Below are 9636 nucleotides of genomic sequence, written 5' to 3'. Positions count from 1 at the left end.
CGACGTAGAGGAACTTCCGCAGCAGGGCCTCCACCTTCTCCTTCACGGCCTCGGCGGCAACGTTGTGGATCTCAGGATCCAAAGGTTCAAGTAGGGCACCAAGTTCGAAGCTGAGGTCCCAAAGATGGAGGTGGCTGAAGATGCGCGTTGAGGCCGAGGTAAAAAGCGCGCAAGCCTCTCCCTCCACCATGGAGCCCACTCCGACGACAGTGCCCTCGAGCATCATGGCAAGCTTGTCGAGCAGTCCGGCGAAGCCCTACTCTAGTGTTGCTAGCGGCTTCTTGTACCCTTCCCCGCAAATGTACTACATGGCTGCGCAAGACCTCTACTCGAGGGAGATGAAGGCGTCGCACCCCACGGTGGTCGCCTTCTCAGCAACACCAAGGAGTTTCTCCTTGGCCTCTAGCCAGGCCTTCTCCTCGGAGACAAGCTTGGTGTAGGACGCCTGGGACGCTTCCATCTCCTCCTTCAAACTCTCTAGGCGGCTCCGCTCCGCAGCCTGTTCCTGGGCTACCTGCTCCAATTCGGCATCGCGGTTGGTGAGCGCAGGATCCCGGGCCTTCAACTGCTCCTGCACCTCGAGCTGGCGGGCGCGGTCGGCCTGCTCATCGCGGAGGGCCTTCAGCTCCGCCTACACCGTGCGGCAGTGCTTCTCAGTGGCTGCTACGTCGGCCCGCGCCGTGTCATGAGCAGCTGCGGCCACACCGCGCACCTTTCGGCATTCCTCGGGGGCGGCTTCGGCCTGGCTCGAGGCAGTCGTGATGGATGAGTCGGCTTGGAGCTACCTCGAACCCAGCCCCAGACGGTCCACCGCCATACACCGGTCGGTGCCCTGAAGATTAGCTCGGAGCCGGTCCAGCGCGGCGAAGGCATCCTCCAAAGCACCGGGAATGGCAGAGGAGCCATGATCCATCGGCGCGATGGCGTTAGGAGGAGGTGGCACCAGCGCCATGGCTGGCGAAGCAATGACAGCAAGGACGGCCGGGGGCTCTGGAGCCCTCGGACCCCCAGCAGGTGCGCTGAGGACGGGTGCCTCAAGAGTCAGCTTAGCCTCGGAGGCGGTCTTCTCCGGAGGCTGGGCCCCCAAGCCTCGAGAGGCCAAGTCACAGGAGGAGCGAGGAGGCCTCTTCTTTCTGTGCCGGAGTCGCCGTGGCCGCGGCAGGCCGCCTGGCCTCCTCCTTCTTCCTCTTCGCTACCGATGTCAGCCTAGCCATCAAGAGGAAAATGTCTGGGTACTACGTCAAGAGCAGGAAGCAAAGACAAGGTGAAGCACTTACTGTTCTTTGCCGATGTACGCCCTCTTCCTACCCAGGAGCGCGGCGCCGCCGAGCTTCCTACACACAAGCCCCGTCTCGCTCTCAGGGACGGGCGAGAGCGCGGCGGTCGGCTCTGCGACGGTGGTGGTCGGCGACAAGGCGGGGGCGTCGCCACCGGGAAGCGACGCCGTCACACCCTTCTTCGGGGTCCCCTGCTGCAGCTTCCTCAGGGAGGTACCCCTCGACCTCGTGGCAACCCCGGTGGAGCACGACGATCCCTCGACCAGGTACTCACTGGCGTCGTCATCATCGAAGAGGACACGGAGGAGATCGCTCTGCTGCGGGGGAGAGGTCTCCCCCACCCCCTCCAAGGTCGCCTCTGAGTCCCCCTCCTCTTCCTCCTCCTCAGAGTGCTCGCCAGAGGACACCGGCACTGGGGAGCTAGGGGGCTATGAAGGCTTCAGCGACACGAGCCCTCTCTCATTGAAGACGGGCATGGCGGCGACTACCTGCGCTCCATCGTCGTGGCAGTATAGCGGGAGATAGGCCGCTGGTAGGGCATCCGGGTCCTTCTCGAGCGGGAGAGAGGTCTCCCCCACCCCCTCCAAGGTCGCCTCCGAGTCCCCCTCCTCTTCCTCCTCCTCAAAGTGCTCATGAGGAGCGGATATTTCTATGCAAAGCCTCACCTCATGAGGTTTGGATGACACACGCCATGACGACTGAGGCCAGGTGGGCGCCAGCGGGCGCAGTACAACAAGTTTCTTCCTTGGTGCTAAGGAGGCAAGCACCGGCACGGATTCCCAAGGAATCAGCCAAGGGTTTCCATTCCTATGCAACAAGACCAAGATCACCAGGACTGCAGGACGGAGGTCATCACCGAGCCCACCACGGCATCACGACCAGAGACTTTGCAGGCGAAGACCAACTTTCGTCAGGATAAGATGTACTAGTTGTCTCCCTTCGAATTTGGCCGTTGTGGGATCCCTTCCCGCCTTTGTTTTGGGGGAAGAGGACCAAGGCCACTATAAATATAGCCTAGCCACCACCATAGAGGGGGATCGATCAACTGGACGGATCATTCAGACTATCCTCTTCCTCATTAGCACAAGAATGCATCTCCTAAGGTTGTTCCCCACTGTACTAGTTCATCCTCGGCCCACCTTGAGGCCAACCAACCACAAAGCAGGAGTAGCGCATTACACCGCAAGGTGGCCCGAACCTGGGTAAACTGCCTTGTTCAATTTCCTTTCCAGTTCATCGAGCTAGGCCGCAGGATCGACGAGTAGGCAAACTGAGGAGGTTGAGTTCTTCACACGTACCCTAGAGTTCAAATTTATCTTGGATTTGCAAAGCCACAAATCCGACACCGACTTTGACAGCTCCCCCCGCCCCCACATCAAGGAGGACTCCGACTAGGTAGAGGCGGCGCTTGAGTCTGTGCCCTGGGAGCGGCGGCCTTCACGAGGAATGGCATGGGCCCGTGGTGGCGTGTAAGAAACTTTAGCGCTTGCACCCTATCTTAAGTGTGTTTTTCGATTGCGGTTAAGTTTGACCGCGATGCTTATCATTTAGACTTGGTCCCTTCTTCTTGATCGCCCTAGTGCTCTGCATTACTAGGACCCAGCCCCGAGCGAGCCTTAGCCATTGCTGGTATGTCAGATCGCGATGCCTGGGACAAGGCCAGGAGGTGAGTGGCCCGAGGTCCGGCAAGAGCTCCTGAGGCGCAATGCTTAGGAGGTCCACTTTGACGTGCATGCCGCTCACGTGGGATAAGAGGCTTTCTCCTTGGACGAGATCATGAAAAGAAAGAATGATATTTAGAAGGATTTACACGCCACACGACGCGGTCAACTTAGCTCTTCAGGGTGCGACGCTGATCGGCCGTTGCTCACGCGAAATCTTCGCGGCGTGAGGGCGTGTTTCCTGGGAGTTCGGCTTCATGTCTGTCTTCTACCTGTGACACAAAAATAGAGGCCCCGTGGTGGGCATGTGTGTTGACTTAACCAACGCCTTTGCGGCTAAATTATGAACTTGCTCCCCTTGCTTCCTCGCGCGGTGTGCCTCTCTTTTTCTCGTTTGCCAAAATGCTATACGTTCTCAGGACGTGGCCCTCGAGCGAGGCTCAACCGCTACTGGTATGTCAGATCATGATGCCTGGGACAAGGCTACGGGGTGAGGGCTCGAGAGCCAGTAAGAGCTCCTAAGGCGCGATGCTCAATAGCTACCCTTTTAATGTGCAAGCAACTTGTGCGAAAAAGAGACAACATGCTTCGTGAGGATCGTAGGGAGAAGGAATCTTTGTTGGCAATGATGCGCCACACAAGGTGTTGTACTTAGATTTTCATGGCTGGAGAAGTGGACCGGACCGTCGCCTACTCGAGGTTGGGCCTCCTGAGGCGATGAGGTGTTATTCGTACGCCGTCCGGATGCCTAGCTCGTGAAGCCTCTGCATGCTGACATATTACAAGGTACATAGGGGCATGCATGCTTAGTGGTCTATTCATGATTGTTCCCTAAGCAGACAAGGCACTGAGGACCTGATGAGGAGGCGTGCACGGGACCGGCCCACAAGCCAGAGCTCGATCACTTGTGTTTATCAACACTGTAGGGACAATGTAGCGCCGAAGATGCGATTCTATTCCAATCACGTGATGAATTCATGATTGGAGCACAACCGCATTTCGAGCGCATAGCAAGGTGGATATCATTACAACATACCATGTACTGAATAGATGAGAATACAAGATAAAGGCTAACACTCTCCACAACCTACAACATGAATAGAATAGTTCATCAATACATAGCAATCATCATACAGAAGAGCAGGATCCGACTACGGATCAAATCAAACGAAAAAGAAGAACGACAAGCACCCTGCTAATCCCAAGCTCCCCGACCCGGAACCTATCCCTTGATCAAAGAAGATGAAGCAGAAGAACTCCAAACAAGCAAGCATCGCACTCGCATCAGACCATCGCATTAGCTTTACCTGCAGTTGTTGTAGTAAACCATGAGCCATGAGGACTTAGCAATCCCATTACCATTGTATCAATACTAGCAAAGCTTAATGGGTATGGAATAGATAAGTTGTGAGGTTGCAACAGCACTATGCATTGTATGGTGGCTAACTTATGAGTACAAGAGCAAGATGAGAAACTATGCAAATGGTCGCAAACTAGTAATGATCAATAAGTGATCTTGAACTACTTATGTTCAAACATAACCCAACTGTTTTCTCTTCTCGAACCTCGTCTAAAAGAGACAATCACATTTACACATGTGGTTGGGGTATTTTAATTCGAATCCGATGTCAAGTTCTCTACAACCGGATATTAAAAACTCCAATCTGCCACATAACCACAGGCACGGCTCTCGAAAGTTTAAACCCTGTAGGGGTGTCCAAACTTAGCCCATGACAAGCTCACGATCCACGGAGACAATCCACCATCTCGGGACCCTCCAATCAGACTCGGAGTCCCGGTGCACAAGACATTTCGACGATGGCAATACAAGTCCAACAAGACCTCCCTACGTGTCGACACCCTGGTACTAGCCGTGCGTATCTAGTCTCAGGCCACGATCGGATTGTCCAAACTTCCGGTAGGCCAAATCCAGAGTTGCCCCTAGCGGTCACCGATAGTTGACAGGTTTGGACCAACACTCATGAGGAGCACTGGCCCGGGGGTTGATTAAGATTCCTCGCGTGCTAGCCGGTCTCTATGCAAGTTTTAGTTGTTTATTAGGCAAATGGTAAAACCTAAGTTGGGCCTTGCTGGAAGAGTTTTATTCAAAGCGAACTATTAAGAGGGGCCCATAAACCCTCACCGTGTTAGGGATGCAAAATCAAGGAACATAACACCGGTATGACAGAAACTAGGGTGGCATTAGTGGAACAAAACACCAAGCAAAAGGCTGAGCCTTCCAGCCATTACCAAGTATATATGTGCATTAATTAAAATAAGATATATTGTGATATCCCATGATATCCATGTCCCAACATGGAATGACCTGCAACTGTACCTCCAACTAGCAATGCTATATGAGGGCCGAGCTAAGCGGTAACATAGCCAAACAATGGTTTGCTGGGATGGTGAAAAAGGTTAGAGGCTTATCATGGCAATTTGGGAAGCTTGATAAACAAGTGGTAGGTAGCGCAACATACCGATAGCATCGAGACACCTGGCAAAACAAAGATAGTAATGGTATCCAAGGTGATGGTCATCTTGCATGAAATCCCGCTAGGAAGAAGATCGAATCCATGAAGTAGTCGAACCAAAGTAGTCGAACGAATCCTCACGATCGCAACGAAACAAGAACTATCGAGAAGAAGCACAACCGGAAAGAAGCAAACACCATGGTAAACACATAAACATGGCATGATGCACAAGTAAGTATGATGCATGTCCGGTTTAATGAGACATGGCATGGAAAAGTGCAACAAACTATAATAAAAATTAAGTGGAGCTCAATATGGAACGAGTTGCATATTGACGAAACACAACATGACTTATTAGTTCTCTCTCAATTATGTACCCATCAATATTAAATGTTGTTTAACATGGCAAGAGGTTAATCATATATAAACTATCTATTTAGGCAACTTTAAATGAGGCCGGAAACAACAAACAACAATTCTGAAAAATCCCCATATGCATATTTCGAATTTGCTACTGTTCTACCCTAAACCATATTTTAGAATTGTTAAACATGCAAAGTAAGTGTGCCATGTTAATATATGCATTTTGCTACCCCATTTACATATAAAGTTTATTTAAATCGGAGCTACGGCTATTTAGTTATGAAATTAAGCATTTTAACATGTCATTTATGCAAAATAATTTAAACAGCACACTTAAAATTTTAAACATAGATGGAAGTTGCAAATTATGAAACTAGATGAAATTCCAAGCATTTTACATGTTTAAAATATTTTAATCCGATGCATGGTTGTTTAGTTATTATAAGCATGAACAATGTGGGTTTTTCTATAAAAGTGCAAACTCTGGATAATTGGAGAAATTTGCAGCACACAGGAAAAACACATATGAGCGCTGAATCTGAGGTGAACTAGGCTGGTCGGGGCTGCTCACATCGGCCAAGTCCTGGCTGGAAGTAGAGGAGGAGAAGGGCCGGCCCAGGGTACGGAGTTGACCGGTCCACGCGCGCTTGGTCGGGGTCAACATGGGCGAGCGGGGCAGAGGTTGCGGCCGCTGGCTCGCTGCTCCACCAACAACGAGACGAAGTAGGGGTGCAGCACGGCGGGACCACAGTAGCGGATGTGGCGCCTCGATGCAAGGGACTAGGAGCAGTGGCTTGGCGAACGGCGGTGAGCGGCGCTGGGCGTCCCTGGCTACGGTCGAAGATGGGGCACCGGGATCGGGGAAAACACCTACTGAAGATGGTGGCAGCGATCGGTCAGGAGCGTCAGGCAGAGAGAGAGGGAGAGGGGGGAAGGGAAGGAGGCACTGCACGGGCCTGCTAGAGGTGGCCGCCGGCGGAGCTGCTGCTCACCTAGGTGACAACGACAACGAGGCCGCCGGAGGCGTGGGTTGGAGTAGAGGACGGGGCGGTGCTCGAAGGAGGCCAATAGAGCAAGGGCATCTCAGGAGCACTCGGGGTCGCCGACGACGGGCGCCATGGGGTTCGGCTGCGGCTCCGTGGTGGCGCGTTCCGGCGATGACGACCGGAGCAGAGGAGTCGAGGCCGCTGCGGGGTCGAGTTGTTGCATCCATGGTGTCCTGTGGAACAGAGAGAGGAAAGGGAACTTGAGGAACCAAAGAGAGGACTCGAGGGAGAGAGAAGGAAATAGGGGCACGGCCTGGTTCGGGAGGAGCTCGTCTCCATGGATGGAGGAAGCAAGTGGCGCGCCAGATGCTGGTGCCCCTAGTGGTGGACGCCGGTAGCGTCGGCGATGGGCAAAACAAGGCAGAGGTGCGCATGATCGGGAGCTCCTCTCTTGATCGAGCTCGTGGATGAGGGAGTCGAGCGCTCGGGCCCTGAGTTGAGAGGAGGAGCTCGGGGCCTTGGGAGTAGAGGAGGTGGCGACTGTGGTTGGTCGGCGGCGCAAAACAAGGGACTTGGTCGAAGAGAATTTGGATCGGCAGGAGGTCCCGAGGTAGGAGGTGGAGTGTGGCGGCGGTAACTGGACAGGGGAGGATCCCTAGAAAATAGGGTTTGGTCAGTGACTAGGGATGGACTAAATATATAAGAAAGAGGAGTTTGGATCATCCGATTGAAATCCGCCGGTAGAGAATAATTAGCTTATCGAAGTCCAACAAAGAACCAAAGATATTTTAGGTACGTTTGGGGATGATCTAAATCCAACGGTGATGACTGAGCGGTTCGGGTTTGGGCAGTTTTTAGACTAGGTTGCGAGGGGTGTGTGCACTATGCAAAGAGAGATAATACCAATGCGTGCAGGTGTGTGGTTGGTCTCGGAACGGTCAACAAAGGCAACAGGAAGACGCGGCAACTATGAATGGATGCAAGTTTTAAAAAACATGCAGATGCAATGCTCCTGATGAAATGCAACAAGCAAATAAAACGCATGGCGACAACGAAATAACTAGAAGGCTTTTGGAGTGATGGTCTCTAGTCGTCGCAGACAGACCCAAGCACAGGCGCCATGCCAATAGCCCTCACTCATGGGAAATTCAGGAGGAGAGCTGCTAGCGCATGGGTCCCACGGGGTGGTGCTTCCAGGTCTGATGCGGCACCAAGCATGAAGTTTATGTGAGAAGAATAAAATCATGACAACGCAAATGAGTTTAGTACATGCTCAAAAAGGGGCAGCTGCAGGGGATGACCCTAAAATAGCTTGAGGGTAATGCAGCCTGAGTGGCGCCCTCAACTGAACAAACCAAAAAGTCGCCTGGCAGCGATGCTGCTACTGAAGCGTTGGCATGGTCGGTGAAGTACGTCACGAATGTCCACCCCTCAGGGCTGCGCTGGCTCCTGAAGCCCTGGAGGCTCATGAGTGGTCGGGGCCTCCCGAGACGCCAACGTCAAGCACTGGGCCTCACGAGACACCAGTGTGAGCTTCGCGAGCCGCTGGTACGTGGTGCCCATGTTCAGCAGGCCGAAGGGCATGCGGATGTAGTTGCAGGGGACACCCCCACTCCGGCCGACGCACGACGGCTAGAAGAGGTCCTGGAAGCTGGCCCTGTTGAGGCCCAGGACATTGACACACACCCTCAGCTCGCCACCCATGTCAGAAGCGGCAGCTGAGTTGACGGGCCACACCGGGCAACGCTCTCCGCGCATGGCCCAAGCATCCTGCCACTTGTGGATCTCCTACGTGATGAACTCATGTGCTCCTCATGCTTGGCGCAATGCTCCTTGCTTGCAGGGGCACGCGTCGAAACATGCCTCCAAGTGGTGCCCGAGCACCTCCCTCGTCACGCTGGCTAGGTGAGACGCTCTCCAGGTGGAAGCCCAGGAGCCTGCCGAGCGGGTGGCATTGGGCGCGCCTTCCTATGTAGGGGGAAGGCTGTCACGCCCAATATGCGAGTCTATCCTAAAGGAACTCGAAGGTCCCACCAAGGATAGAACCGCATATTGACACGCTTTTGCAAGGTGGATATCATTACATCATACCATTACATAATAGTTGGGGATACATACAAAGGCATGCAAATGCCACAAGAATACATCAAACATCATACATGCGAACAACATCCGGCTACAGATGAAACACAAATAGAAACTCAACGACATCCACCCTACTACCCCAGGCTACCGACCAGGAACCTAACCATTGATCGATGAAGAAGAAGAACTCCAAAACAAGTAAACATTGCTCTCGCGTCATGACCATTGCATTACCTGTACCTGCAACTATTGTTGAATAATCTATAAGCCACAAGGACTCAGCAATCCCATTACCATGGGTATCAAGACTAGCAAAGCTTAAAGGGTATGGAAAGGATAAGTGGTTAGGTTACAGCAATGGCTAAGCATGTATGGTGGATAATTTACGATGACAAGAATAAGATGAGAAACTACGCAAATGGTCGCAACTAAAACTGATCAATAAGTGATCCTGAACTACTCACGTTCAAACATAACCCAACTGTGTTCTCCTCTCGAACTTCCCTGAAAAGAGACAGTCACGGTTACGCACGCGGTAGGTGTATTTTAGTTGATTTTACTTCAAGTCCTCTACAACCGGATATTAACAAATTCCCATCTACCACATAACCGCGGGCACGGCTCTCAAAAGTTTAAACACTGCAGGGGTGACCCAACTTAGCCCATGACAAGCTCACGATCCGCGGAGACAATCCTACATCACGGGACCCTCCGATCAGACTCGGAATCCCGGTGCACAAGACATTTCGACAATGGTAAAACTAATCCAGCAAGACCTCTCGGCGTGCCG

At 52.8% G+C, this 9636-nt stretch overlaps 1 long non-coding RNA gene across 1 annotated transcript; it reads right to left on the bottom strand.

Annotated features, from left to right (window-relative positions):
* Positions 1 to 4002: 4002 nt before the first annotated feature.
* On the bottom strand, positions 4003 to 7437 carry LOC125551448 (uncharacterized). Its single transcript, XR_007302650.2, has 4 exons — positions 6768 to 7437; positions 6347 to 6648; positions 5419 to 5572; positions 4003 to 4245 (listed from the first exon to the last, which is right to left on the bottom strand). It is a non-coding gene; the product is annotated as an uncharacterized LOC125551448 (long non-coding RNA).
* Between the last annotated feature and the right edge of the window lie 2199 nt (positions 7438 to 9636).

This window comes from Triticum urartu, chromosome 4A (genome assembly GCF_056163025.1).
Source record: "Triticum urartu cultivar PI428250 chromosome 4A, HENAU_Tu73, whole genome shotgun sequence".
In the NCBI taxonomy this organism is placed as follows: Eukaryota; Viridiplantae; Streptophyta; class Magnoliopsida; order Poales; family Poaceae; genus Triticum; species Triticum urartu.
The sequence above is the reverse complement of the archived record's forward strand: the minus strand, read 5'-3'. Positions and strand labels throughout refer to the sequence as shown.